At 34.3% G+C, this 14,272-nt stretch overlaps 2 protein-coding genes across 6 annotated transcripts in view; one reads left to right on the top strand and one right to left on the bottom strand.

Moving 5' to 3' along the window:
- Positions 1–14,272, top strand: part of LOC118201700 (caspase activity and apoptosis inhibitor 1-like) — a 689,338-nt gene that overhangs the window by 239,576 nt on the left and 435,490 nt on the right. The window contains exon 2 of one of the 5 annotated variants that reach the window (XM_085818824.1): positions 1,085–1,172. The exons of the other annotated variants lie outside the window; for them this stretch is intronic. The gene's annotated coding sequence lies outside the window, so the exon portion shown is untranslated. The remainder of the gene's footprint in view (positions 1–1,084; positions 1,173–14,272) is intronic. 5 annotated transcript variants of the gene reach the window in all.
- Positions 1–14,272, bottom strand: part of LOC118182083 (uncharacterized) — a 362,084-nt gene that overhangs the window by 339,550 nt on the left and 8,262 nt on the right. The window lies entirely within an intron of this gene.

Here is a 14,272-nt window from a genome sequence, read left to right as displayed (position 1 = left end):
CTCATTTCATTTTTTGCAGAGCTTCTTCTGTCTTATTAAAAAAAATGTTTCTTTGTTATCTCTTACCTCTAGTCTACCTTCTTTCTTTATTTGTTTCTTTTGCCAGTCCATCTTTTTTATGCGATCACTTAATAAATAATTTCTACACTTCATATTTTTAGAAACCAAAGTATAGAGAAGTTTTAATTTTATCTTTCGGAGAAAGAATTCCTGAGCAGTTTCAGTTCGTTTCATTTTTAGAAACCAGTTAATTGGCAAACCGTGGCTCATTTAACTTTTTGGAGATCTGCTTATTCAAAAGTTGTAGTTTATTTCATTATATGGTCAGCTTCTTCTGTTTCGTTAAAAAATGTCTACGTGTTGTATCTCATCTGTAGGCTAATTTCTATTCTTCATATTTTTAAAACCTAACTTATTGAGAAGCTTGTATTTTGGAAAACGAATTCCTGCGCATCTTCATTTCATTTCATTATTTAGGAATTAAATTATTGTCGAGCTGTAAATCATTTAACATTTTGGAGATCAGCTTACTGAAGAATTGTAATTAATTTAATTTTTTGGTGAGCAACTTATTTAATTCTTTTTTTTTTTTTTTTTTCGTTTGGAGATCAATGTATTGGATTCATATCTTTTGATTTTGTTTTAGAAATCAGCTTAAGATCTTTATTTTATTGTATTTATTTGTTTATTTATTTCGGAAGCAACTTACTGGAAAATTTTAAATTGTTTCACTTTTGGGGACCAGTTTATTTTGAAGAAGCAAGAAGGATATTCAACAATATTTTTCAACTAGTAAATGATAGTAATAAATTTTCCAAGGTATATAAATATTTCATGTCATAAGTTTTATGGCTTTACCATTCATTAATATTTTCAAGGTGGATAAAAAAAAGTTATTTTCCGTTAGTTTATTATTCAGTATTTACTGTAAATTATTTCTATACATTTAGAATGCTGTATATTTATAAAAAGTCACTTTCGTAAATAACAATATTTTCAATTAATTTTTAATCTACCGTTTTTTCTCTAAATTACCGAGTACGAATTAAATTTGTTTGACTTTTAATTAATTTCGTGTTTTTAGGGATTAGGCTATTTTTCGTCTATGCTTGAAGGTAATTAATATTAGAAGATAAGTTCGGTTGAAGGTTCTGAATTTGAGTCCAGTCAAGGTAATGATTATATTTTTATATGATACCTTATTTAAAAACCCCTTTTATATTACAGCTAAAAATGAAATTAAAAAAAACAGTCGCGATAATTGGTCACCAAACCAGGATTAGTCAACTTACATCATCTGGCTCTTTTCTAGTCTACTTTAAATTAAAGGAGTGTGTGTGTGTCTGTAAAGAATTTAGTCGTTTTTCCTTAGTGCTTCTGAAATGTAAGAAGCAGCGCCTCCGACTGTCCGACTGTCCAAAAATCTCGAGTTGGAATCTGGAAAAAAGGTATGATCTATTTTCTTATGATACATCACTTCAGAACTCTTCTCTGCAATATCGACTGCATACTGTGGTCATTGAGTTTACCAAATCCTGTTTTGAAAAGAATCAAACATTTTGCGCATTCTTTTATTATAAGCCATAATTTTGATTTATTTCGTCTAATTTTTAAGCGGAAGTGGCATAAACTAATAAGCGATAATCTAGAAATATAGCACTGCTGTAGGAAAAAAAATCTTTTCTTTGCAGTGGGTATTTTAAGTAATTTTTTAATCTTAAATATCTTGGCTCATAAGCAATTCTATGAAATTCCCAACAAGTACTGACATTTATCACTATTCTATGCATAAGTAGTGATAATCGACATCACCTTGCTCTAGTGTCTAAAATGCAAATTATCTTCCTCCTTAAAAATTCGACTTTTCGATTAATTCACCACATCTTTTGATTGGAGGTAGGCCAATGGTTCAGTGTCTCACACACATAACTTTCAGGCTTCAAACTTTACATTTGTGTTTGTAATATTGGTAATATACATAAAATGGATTTACTGTTGTCGATTGTATATATACTGGGCTACCGTAAAAAATCATTCATTTTCAAAACGTCATATATTCAAAATTATTACATGTACAAATATGAGTGGTGTATGAAAATAAGTGCGCCCCTGGGTCACACGGTCCAGGCAGTAAATGAACTCGTTCCACACATTTTGCAGCGTCATCCTGACAGTGATCATCATTGCAACATTGATCTGTTCCTTGAGCTATTCAATGTTCTCTGGTAGTAGGCGTACATAAATAAGCACTAACCTATTTTAAAATGAAATTTTTAATTTTTCATATGATTCATAGAATATTTTCCTGAAACACAGAAAAAATTTAATTTTTCGGCAGCTCACCATTAATGTGTAGATACTAAACACATACTATACACACTGAGCCTAAAGAATTAATAGCGGAGATGCTACTATGAAAGATCATGCTTTTCACAAACTGTTAAAAGGAAATCTATTAGTTACCGATAATTTTCGATCGAAAGAATACTGAAAACAATAGTGCTGGTAATGAAAATAATAGCAAAAATTCATCCAATGTCGCTATCATTTATCGACTGTTGTGGTACTTATACTTGATGATGATACTCGGCGCTACCTTCGAATTTACATCCCACTTCTATATGAACTCTTTTATTCAAACACTTATGAGCTTTACTATTGAGACATTCGCGCCTTGGTACCAATTTCATGCTGTCAAGAAAAGTTATGTCCATTTTCAACGTGCTGCACCCAGGACGAGGCTTACATAGCCTATTGTAGCATGCATCAGTGGAAATTAATACACCAGCGAAGGATACTTGATTACTAAACAATCATAATATTCTGAAGGTTAGAATCATAATATTAGAAGTTTCAACCTTACAGTTTCTTTTCGTTACATATTTCTCTATAATTTATTCTTGGTATTATTAGATTATTTCAAAACACATTTGGACTGTTTGCCTAGGAGGAGAGATGTCTTCACAGAGAATCTTCTAAAAGAAGCTGGTTCGTATTCACGTGGAAGAATACTACAAAAGCGTCACCGATGTTTCATGGAGGCATGCTGGCTTCAACGAAACACATTCGGTAGTATTTAAACCCGTGTCGAACTACCAGTATTCAGCGGTCGTATCTATCCGACAGTGGCGGGCAATATTTCTCCGTTACCAAACTGGAGCACCCTGTTTTGCATCCTTGATCGTATGTATATTTTTATTATTATATCTAACGTATATTGCTATCTCGAAAAATTGATAGGTTACGGTAGGTTTATGTCAACAAATTCAACTTCAACAACAACTTCTTTCTGTCGTCATAAAACCGAAATATAGGAAGTGAAACATAACACTTATTATATTCCTTAATATATACATCACATACATATCCTAATAGATGCATCTGAAATCAGAGACTACCTATGTAATATATATTACATCTATTCTTTTTTTCTGTTCGGAAACTAGTTCTGAAATTTTAATGCAGAAAAAACTCTGAATCACTTTTAGAGAAATGAAATTATAAAACAATTGCACGGAAATATATATTCCAGCACACAATGCCCTTAAGAATGAATTATTGTCTACTAGTAAGAACTCCCTATTATCTGCCATAACATATATGTAACATATGTTTTTAATTTAATACGTTTTCTCGACAGTTATATAAAAATTTAATAATTATTAGAAACGGAAATTTTTCTTTGTTTGCTTGTTGCCGTTAATAGACTACCCAAGGGCAGATAGGCCTTTGTGGAGAATCTTTTAAGGGAAACTAACTTATACCTATGTTACACATAGAGAAAGCTATAAAATCACTGATGCAACTTGTAGGGTTTATATTTATTTTAACTAACATTTATTTTAAGTTTAAACTATCTTTCCTGTCAAGCCTTACTTTCCCCTGGAACTGCCAATGCCAGAATATGTAAATTTGAGTAGAACGCGCAAGCATTCAAATTATCAGCGGAAGTATTATGATTTAAATAGGAAGGAAACGAGTTCGGTGTGTGATATTCTTACTTCACGAGCGCGGAGGTAGTTAGCGAGAAATTGAAGAACACCGCGTTTCGGCCTATGTGCTTGGCGGGAAGTAGTGTTAATCGTCCAAGTGAGCTTCAAGTCTGCTGAATTAGCAGCGGTATTGTAAAACGCGGTGAGTTAGTTATTTTAGAGAGCCTCGTAGTTAGAGTCTTGTCTTTAGTTTCTTTTCAGGTTATTATTTTTATTTGACTGCCGAGTTGGCACAGTCTGTGAGCGTCAAGAGCACGCAATTGTAATTTTTACGTTGAATAAAAAGGGACTTAAACCCTTCACAAGACTCTGTGTTTTATACAGTTTTCACAGTCACCTCTTGGTTGCGTGCAAGTTGGAGGCGCGCAACGTTACATTGGCGCCCGAACACTTATCGAACTGAAATGGCCGAAAACTGGATGAAAGCCGCTGGACAACACCAAGAAATGACAAGCCAGTTAGAAGGATTTGGATACCTGGTCCAGACTTTGAGAGCGTCAATCAAGCCAAACGTCCATTTCGACGGAAAAAATTCGGTGGCGGTATTTCTAGAAGGTCTAGAAAACCACTTTCAGCTCTACCCTGTTCCCGAAAGACAAAAAGTTGCCATCGCCACATCAGCACTAAGAGGACAGGCCGCGCTATGATGGAAAAACATAGGCAAATTTTTATTAGGGGAATTTGGAAGCCAGACATATATATTTGAAAATTTCAAAAAATCGTTAGTAAAGGCCTTCCCCATAGTGAAAGATCGCGCACGGCTGGAAGCCGAGCTATATAGTTTCTATCAACGGGATACAGCAGAATTGACGGACTTTATTCTACGAAAAATCAAGCTAACGGATATGCTGTATGGAAAGAAACCCGATGCGGAGATTATTGAAATATTATTACCAAGATTGTTACCCGCTGTTCAAGACTACTTTGAAATTAGAAACCCAAGCACATTGCAGGAACTCTTCGAATTGGCGGTGAAGTTTCAAAATCGCAGAATAGCGAAAAAGCGAGAAGGGAAACATATTCTCCAAGTACCCGAAGGAAATCTTCAAAGGAGGAAACCAGAAATGGAAATCGCTCTTATGGGGGAAAAAGCTATCAAGCTAACGCATCGAAACTCGAAGGTCAAGGCCCAAAAAGAAAATTTGAAAATAAGCATCCGCGTACCCAGAAGACACAGATTGAAAGAAAAGCTTTAAACGAGTAGAGGGGCCTGTGAAAGGGAGGGTCCAGACCCCGGAAGTTTTAAAAAAACCCTCAAATAGACATTTAAATACGGTCATCGTAAAAAACTCACAGCTACCAATTATACAAGTCCTGGTTGGCGATGTACCAGTAGAAGCCCTCATCGATACAGGAGCAGAAGGAAATTTTATGAGTGAAAATTTCTTCAAAAAGAATTTTTATAGGGTACGATTATTTAAAACCAAAAATACGGAAATTATAGCGGCGCAAGGAAAAACATGTCACTGCATCGGGAAATTATCATTAAACTTACAGGTAAAAGAGGAAAGTCTCAAAGTATTAATTTTTGTGGTGAAAGATCTGCAACATTCTCTTATTTTAGGTATGGAGTTTTTAAGGGTCGCGAGGGCCAAATTAAATTTTCAAGATAGTTCCGTGGTGTTGGAGATGGACCAGAGGGTGGTGGAACCTGTGGAGACACCGCAATTGGACCTTAGCCATCTGAATGACCATGAAAGGAAAGCAATACAGCAAGTGGTGAGTAATTTTTCTCATTTGTTTTCAGAAAAACCAGGAAACTGCCAAATAGTAACGCATAAGATTCAATTAAATGCCGAAAAACCTTGTAGGACTAAACCTTATCGCTATGACAAACAAAAAGACGTAATCATCGAGGAACATATTCAGGAGATGTTAAAGAATAAAATAATAACGCCCATAAATAGTGAGTACGCGAGTCCAGTCGTACTATGTAGGCAAAAGAACGAGTTTCCTCCTTCGGATAAAAGGGCTTGGAGGTTTGCTATTGATTACAGAAAACTAAATAGTATTACCAAATTTCCAGTTTACCCTTTGCCGGTTATAGACGAGATCATTAGACAGATCAAATCGACAAGATATATGTTTACTTTGGACTTAACGTCTGGCTACTATCAAATAGCTATGAGACCCGAAGATATACATAAAACCGCGTTTATAACAAAATCGGGCACTTATGCATTTTTACGCATGCCTTTTGGGTTGTGTGGGGCCCCATCAACATTCCAGAGAGCTATGGACATTGTTCTAAAGCCTGTCCTAGGAAAATCAACTTTAATTTATCTAGATGATATAATTATAACGAGTAGTACGCTGGAACAACATATTAATGATCTAGAGCAAGTTTTTAAATTATTAAAAGAGGCCGGTCTTACAATTAACGCCTCAAAATGCAAGTTCGCAACTAAAGAACTTAAATATCTCGGTTATAAAATTTCGCAAAAGGGTATAGAAACGCAAGATTCAAAAATAAAAGCTATTAAGAATTTCCCACCGCCCAACACCGCCAAGAAACTTTCTTCGTTCCTTGGGTTATGTTCTTACTATCGATCTTTCATAAAAGATTTCGCTAATATTGTTGAACCACTCTTAGTAATCAAAAGAAAAAGGGCTAAATTTACGTGGACAGCGGAAGCTAACACAACTTTTGAAAGATTAAAAGAAGCGCTCATTAATGCCCCTGTTTTAAAATTCCCGGAGGGGGACGAAAACCTGGAAATTGCAGCAGATGCGTCAGACTATGCGGTGGGTGCGGTTCTTATGCAAAATAACCATCCGCTGGCATTTTTTAGTAAAACATTGAATCAGACACAAAGGAATTATACAGCTACAGAAAGAGAAACATTAGCCGTATTAATGGCTGTACACAAATTTCGAGTTTATTTCGGCAAATCGCCAGTAACAGTCTTTTCGGATCATGCGGCTGTTGGTAGACTTTACTCGGGGAAAAACCTAACGCCCAGGTTAATAAGATGGGCTTTAAAACTCCAAGAATATAATATCACAATAAAATATAAACCGGGTAAGGAAAACAATGTAGCTGGCACTTTCTCGTATAAAACTGGACGATGAAGGAAATGAACTTAAATGCGCTGTGTTGACTTCAAAAATTTTAGATTCTAGAGATACGGTCATTACTGAACTGAAAGCTGATCCTGAATTTGGAAATATCTATGCTTATTTGAAAGACCCCGAAAGCTTCGAGCACACAGATATCGATGCGATAACAAATAGAGCAAAAAACTATGAAATAATAGATAATTTATTATTTTATACGAAAACAACAAACGAAAATCTTGAGTATAAACCAGTCATCCCAGCCTCGCTTCGATTAAGCATTTTGAAGGAGTTGCACGAAGCAAAAACAGCCGGCCATCTAGGGGTCAGAAAGACTATAAAAAGGATACGCGAGGCGGTATATTTCCCGCAATTATACAAAATAGTAACGGCGTATGTCAGGTCCTGCAATCAATGTCAGTTAATAAATGATATTAATTACAGCCCGCCCGGGTACTTAAATAGCATTCGCGCTACATTTCCGAATGAAATTTTAGGCACAGATCTCCTTGGTCCCTTCCCCGAGAGCGAGTTAAATAAAAATCGTTTTCTTTTAGTAATAGTAGATCATTTTTCAAAATGGACAGAAATTGTTCCACTTAGACGCGCGTCAGCCAAAACAGTCGCAGATGCATTCTTACACAGATACATTTTAAAATACGGTGCACCGATAAAAGTCATTAGCGATAACGGAAAACAATTCATTAGTCAAATATTTGAAAACATATGCAATGGACTTGGCATACGCCATATCAAAATGGTTCCGTAGAGACCACAGGCTAACATAGCAGAAAGAGTTAATAAAAAATAGTAAAAATAATTCGCAGTTACGTGAGCACACATCACAAGCGCTGGGATGGCTACATAAATGAATTAGCTTATGCTTTAAGAACGGCACATCATGATACTACGGGAAAAACTCCAGCAGAATTATTCTTAGGCCGAAAATTAATTACGCCTTTAGATAAATTATTCTTTGTGCAACAAAGAGAGCAGGAGTTTAAACAAAAAGATGTGCAAAAGTTGATTGATCAGGCGCTTAAAACCTCGGATACGGCACGAAATAGACAGAAAATATATTATGATAGAAAACGCCGTGAAGCAGATTTTAAAGTTGGGGATAAAGTATTGAAGCGGAAATTTTCTTTATCAAGTGCCCCAGACAATTTTACGGCAAAGCTAGCTCCAAAGTTTGAAGGCCCCTATGTAATTCAGGAAATCAAAGGAGTAGTCTTATATCTTAAGAACGAGAGAGGGGAAATCTGTAAAGTAAGTCCCGACCAGGTGAAAAAATACTATAAGCCAAATGATTTTGAAATCCTTAAAAGTTTCTTGCAGGACTGAAGTCTAAACGAAGTAGAAGGTCCAGCGACAACAACAACTATTCCACCACCCAAGAAACAGAGAACTGAAGAGAGACCTAGCCCTTCTACAATCCGGACGTCGGTATCAAAAAGAAAAAATAATTTTCAAACTCCAGCGTTTAAGAAAAACAAAAATACAGATGAACCGGGTAAAGAAACCGTGGTAAAGAGAAAAACACCACCTACAAAGGATTGCAGGAAAAATTATACATCAAGGAGAACGCGCACACGGCCACAGAGTCAGGTGCCAGCAAGGCCGCCGTTCCGGAAACTGAAACGGCAACAGGAGGCACAAAAATACGAGGAACAAAAGAAATTCAAGAAGGACTCCAGACCGGAGGACGTTAAGACCAGCCGTCCCAGGGAAAAACGGAAATGCCAACAACCAGACGATCACTCCGCCAAGAGGCCAGCATGTAGAGGACGCAAAAGAAAAAGCAACGTGGACGACACTCGGAGATCAATAAGGAGAAGATTGACATCCATGAAACCTCTAACTTGGGAGCAATATTGCCAAAAACGAATGACGGAGTTTCAAGCATCGAAAACTCAAAGATAAGTTAAAACCTTCTATAAATTTTTTTCTCTTTTGTTCCGAAATGTTATGCATAAGTACGAAGTTCTATGTTTTGACGAAAGTCAATATGTCTCGGTTGAGACTTAGTTTTGTTTTACTTTATTTAGCTAAGGCAAAAGTATTATTTTCTTTAAGTGTAAAAGCTAAAAACAAGCATTTTCTGTTGGTCGAAAGACTAATTCTGTTATGTTAAAGCCAAAATTTGGCCGAAGATAAAAATAACTTCGTATTCTTGTATTAATAAGAATTTTAGTTTCAGTGCCGCCAGCTTGGCGAAGAATGAGTAAAGTAAAAATTTATTTTCTCTTATTCATTTTATGGTAAATTGTAAAAATCATATGTATAAAAATTTTGTAAATGTACGTAAATACTTGAATGTTATGTAAAAGTAGAATTTAGTCTAGAAGCATAAAATTGTAGATGCTAAAAGTGAATGCTTAAAAGCAATGAAGTCAAAATTTAAGTATTAAACTGTAAAGTCATGCTTTAGAGCGAAAGCCTGCATGTTTAAAGATGAATGAGGGGGAAGTTAGAATGAATGTGTTTTGTAGGGTTCTCCACCTACATTTGAATTTTTAAGAATATTAAAGTAGCTCATTGAGTTGTAGAATGTCGAGTAAGGTGTGTCTATTTGGTCGTTGAATTCTAACAAATCATGGTGGTTAGGGGAAGTGTTGTAAGACTAAAACACGAATATTCCCGTTTGACACCACACACGGTGGAGAGCCAGGGTAAAGTTAAATTAATGCTTGAAAAATTGAATGAATGTGAAGTAAGCAATAACTAAGAAAAACGAATCGTTTAAAAACAAAAATTTATTGTGTCAAGAAAGTGTAAATTATAATGTATGTAGAAAGATACTGATACTTATTCCTTCCAGATGCTGGAAGGAAAGACCAAGATTGATTGATGAAGTCCAGGAAAAGTTGCTGTAAGAAGAGAGCTTTATAACGATCAACAGAATTTTAGTATACAAATTGTTACTTAAGATTTTTTTTTTTTTTTTTTTTTTTTTTTTTTTTGTGTAAACGAGGTTCTCGCCAGTTAGTTCAGAATTAGAGAAACTTACAACAGGTCGTTTGTAGGACCTGCTTCCAAGTTTTCCAAATTCTGGCAGCGGCAAATGTAGGGTTTATATTTATTTTAACTAACATTTATTTTAAGTTTAAACTATCTTTCCTGTCAAGCCTTACTTTTCCCTGGAACTGCCAATGCCAGAATATGTAAATTTGAGTAGAACGCGCAAGCATTTAAATTATCAGCGGAAGTATTATGATTTAAATAGGAAGGAAACGAGTTCGGTGTGTGATATTCTTACTTCACGAGCGCGGAGGTAGTTAGCGAGAAATTGAAGAACCCCGCGTTTCGGCCTATGTGCTTGGCGGGAAGTAGTGTTAATCGTCCAAGTGAGCTTTAAGTCTGCTGAATTAGCAGCGGTATTGTAAAACGCGGTGAGTTAGTTATTTTAGAGAGCCTCGTAGTTAGAGTCTTGTCTTTAGTTTCTTTTCAGGTTATTATTTTTATTTGACTGCCGAGTTGGCACAGTCTGTGAGCGTCAAGAGCACGCAATTGTAATTTTTACGTTGAATAAAAAGGGACTTAAACCCTTCACAAGACTCTGTGTTTTATACAGTTTTCACAGTCACCTCTTGGTTGCGTGCAAGTTGGAGGCGCGCAACGTTACAAACTAAATAGCTCAAATAAATAGCTGTAAAAATAAAGAATCGAAACAAATAGACGAAACGAAGACAATTGAAACAGAAGATACTTTTACAGGTAATTTTCATGGAAAGCCTAGGTACAGTTTTATAACTAATCATCATAGTATGCGCCTCTGCTCCGCCCCTTCCGGAAGAATTAATCGAATCTGATAACATAATTTATAAATTTTTTACTTACGAATAATACAAAATAATTCAAAAAATTCATTTATATCTGATGTGCTGAATTTTAAATTTAATACGTATGGAATAATTTATACGTATATTTATACGTATGGAATTTAATTTTACGTAATATTTATACATATGGAAATGGTTTTTAAATATACTTATATGGCAACATAGAAGGAGAAATAACTGCTAATATGCGCTTAGGTTATTTTTAAATAATCTAAGCCGACGTTAGACATAATCGCTCGATATAATATTAGATTAGCCATTAGATATAATATTAGAGTTAGATCGATATTAGATATAATATTAATAGTTTCAGTCGATATTAAATAGAGTCTTAATAGCTTAAGACCATATTAGATGTAAAATATATGTCCAAGCCTGTATTTTAAAGTATTCTTTTACTACGCATTGACATATTAGCGTTTTAGTTTTATTAATAAACGAATATGGCGGAGAATAATGAAGGAATGCACTAAGTACGTATGGAATTCAAATAAAAGTTGGTAATATAACAGACAATTGGCATGGCAACTAATATTATTAATTTCTGATACTAATCCTAGGCTTGAAAATTTTCAATGTCAATTAATAATTAATACTTAAAATTATAAAACTGGGTAATGTTTGTGTAATTTTATTTTAACAGCAGGTATTTTTATTTGTTATTTATCTGACAAATTTTGTTTCCCGCACAAAATTATACGGTTTATAGTGGGACTTATAATACTCGAAGCTTATGCTATTTTATTCCACGTTTTTTCTTCATCTTCTCTATTTTTTTTAAAGTGCGTCAGCTTTAATTAAAAAAAAAAAAAAAAAAAAAAAGAGAGAGAGAGAGAGAGAGAGACCCGCTCGTCATCAATTTTTATCACATATCCTTTTAACTTACATCATCATAATTGGTTAAATTTTCAAAAGATACTTTAAATACGTCTTTTTATTTTACTAGTAATATGTGTTCTTTGAGTAATAAACGGCAGCTGTGAATCCCGTTGTTTCGTTTGTGGTTGAATTTCTGGTGACGTGATTTAGCATGTTACTTCACGTGTCTCAATGTAACTGACTTCCATAGAAAATAACCAAATAATAATAATAAAATCTTAAAGTTCTCAGATTTTGTATTATGTCCAAAAGGGCGTTTTTACTTTTTGTACGAAGTAAAAAGGAAGTATTGTAATCGCGAAAAGCTTCAGGCAGCATATTTCAACGAAAATATCCACTTTGACCGCTTTCGAATGCAATTTAACGATGTTTTTGCGTGATATCTATACGTAAGGACAGAATAAAAGACTCTTTTCCTCCAAAAAAAAAATAAATAAAAAACTGCTTTAAAATGAATTCTGTAGAGAATTTTTCGTGGCATCTGTACGAACGTATGTACGTACGTACGTTCGTGCGTAAGTACGTATCTCGCATAACTCAAAAACGAGTAGCCTCAGAACGTTGAAATTTTGTATATAAGACTACTATAACATGTAGATGTGCACCTCGTATTTTGGTTTCAATCGGCCGCGCCAAACGTATATAAATATATTTATAAATATATCCACTCTGTTACCCGGCTCAGTGATCTCAGTTTCTTTACTCTTATATGTTTGTAAATTGTACATTTTTTTGCTTTAAAAATGATTGAATTATGTTGTTTTTATCTTCCGGTTAAAGTTTTTCGGTTAAGATTTAAATAACATGGCGGACATATTTGTTTACATTTGAAACAGCAGAATTGTATATTTGTTGCCAATCTAGAGAGACTAAGCTTCTCAACACAAAAATAATTGCCAATTAAATCATGCTTAATCCTTTCTGGAATTTTTTCGAGGAAATAAGTATTTAAGATTTACTTCGTAATTTTTAATACAGATATTTTGAGTTTTTATGTATTTTTGCCTTGTCGCGAAGTGAAAACTGAATTAATTGAATGAGAGATACTCAATCGTCTGTGAAAAACTGTTTCTTTTTTGTTTTGTTTGTTTAATTTCTTTTATACATCGTTCTAGCTTTATTATAGTATTTGAATGGAACATGTGGCAACGATTAGATAATTCTTTAAATGATATAAATTTTGTGCATTCTGAGTTATAATATGAAGGAAATATAATACTGTTAAGTAAACCTAGCGCCAGAGTGTCGCTATGGTAAACAAAGTGAATTTTAAAGAATGCATTTATTCTATTGTGGTTTATACGCTGTCGGCGAAGTAGGCTTTATTCAATCTAATAAGTTAAATGAAATGCAAGAAAAAATGCGTATAATTTAATATTCCGTACAAGGAAGTCATGTGGTATACACATCAGATTTTTTTCACTTACACACACGTTTCGAGAGGATTTGGGCTAAAAATATTTCAAAATAGCATATCTTTAGAATTTTCAATAGACAGTCTCGTGCTCTGTGTGCCTTCAATGACAGCCTCGTTTTTCTTTTCTTTTTTTTTTTTTTTTTTTTTTTTTTTTTGTACAGACATCATTAAAGATGTTAATCAAAAATTCGTTAAAGTTTTGCAAAATTTTGAAATAGACAATAAAACAAATTCTCAATTCTATATTTGGGCTCATATTCGGGTAGAGGACTACGCATTCAAAATTTGATGTTTTTTCACAATGCGAGAAACATACATACATTCATGCAGATTCTTCATTATTTAATTTCTTTAAATATAATACAAGGCGATACTATTGGGTAGCAACAATTTGAAATGTGATACAACGCTTTTAGTGCAACGCAAAACGCCGTTTTGAGTACCTAATAGCCCTTCTGGGCTAACGCCCTTTTGGGCTAATAACGGCGAAGATGTCCTTCTCACGGTAAATTTCCCTGAAATGCTTTCAAAAGTCAGTTACTAATCCAAGTACGCCCTGAACTCTTCAAAGATGTATTTTTTATATATAAATTGAGTTTTTGCCAAATATGCGGATATAAGTGAAGTTTTTAAAAATATTTTGTGTTTGTTTTTATATTTTTACGCATTTTAGAAACTCTTTTAATGATAAGTAAAGCCCCAAAATCAACTTAAAATTTAAATAAGAATTAATACAATTCTGAATTCCCTGTTATATTTGATGTTATTATACATGCTTATTTTTTCAGGTATTTTTCTTAAGACATGAATGCGAATTAAAGCTCGTAGAGACATTAGGTAATTTTTGAAGCAGGAAGGATGAAAAATGAGCAATGTCCTCTGCGGGTCTGGAACCTGGACCTCTAGAAAACTCCGAGTATGCTATCCTTACACCACGAAGGCAGGCAGAAAGGAGGGAGAAGGGCGACTGGTTATTAGGGGACCCAGTGGCAAAATCCTGGTGGTGAAGAATCATAATCCACCACCTTTTATTTCGGGCTCCACTCTAGAGACATTAGATAATTTTTGAAGCAGGAAATAGGAAA

This window comes from Stegodyphus dumicola, chromosome 6 (assembly GCF_044657685.1).
Source record: "Stegodyphus dumicola isolate Sdum_Otavi_A_Nest chromosome 6, ASM4465768v1".
Classification (NCBI taxonomy): Eukaryota; Metazoa; Arthropoda; class Arachnida; order Araneae; family Eresidae; genus Stegodyphus; species Stegodyphus dumicola.
The sequence above is the reverse complement of the archived record's forward strand: the minus strand, read 5'-3'. Positions and strand labels throughout refer to the sequence as shown.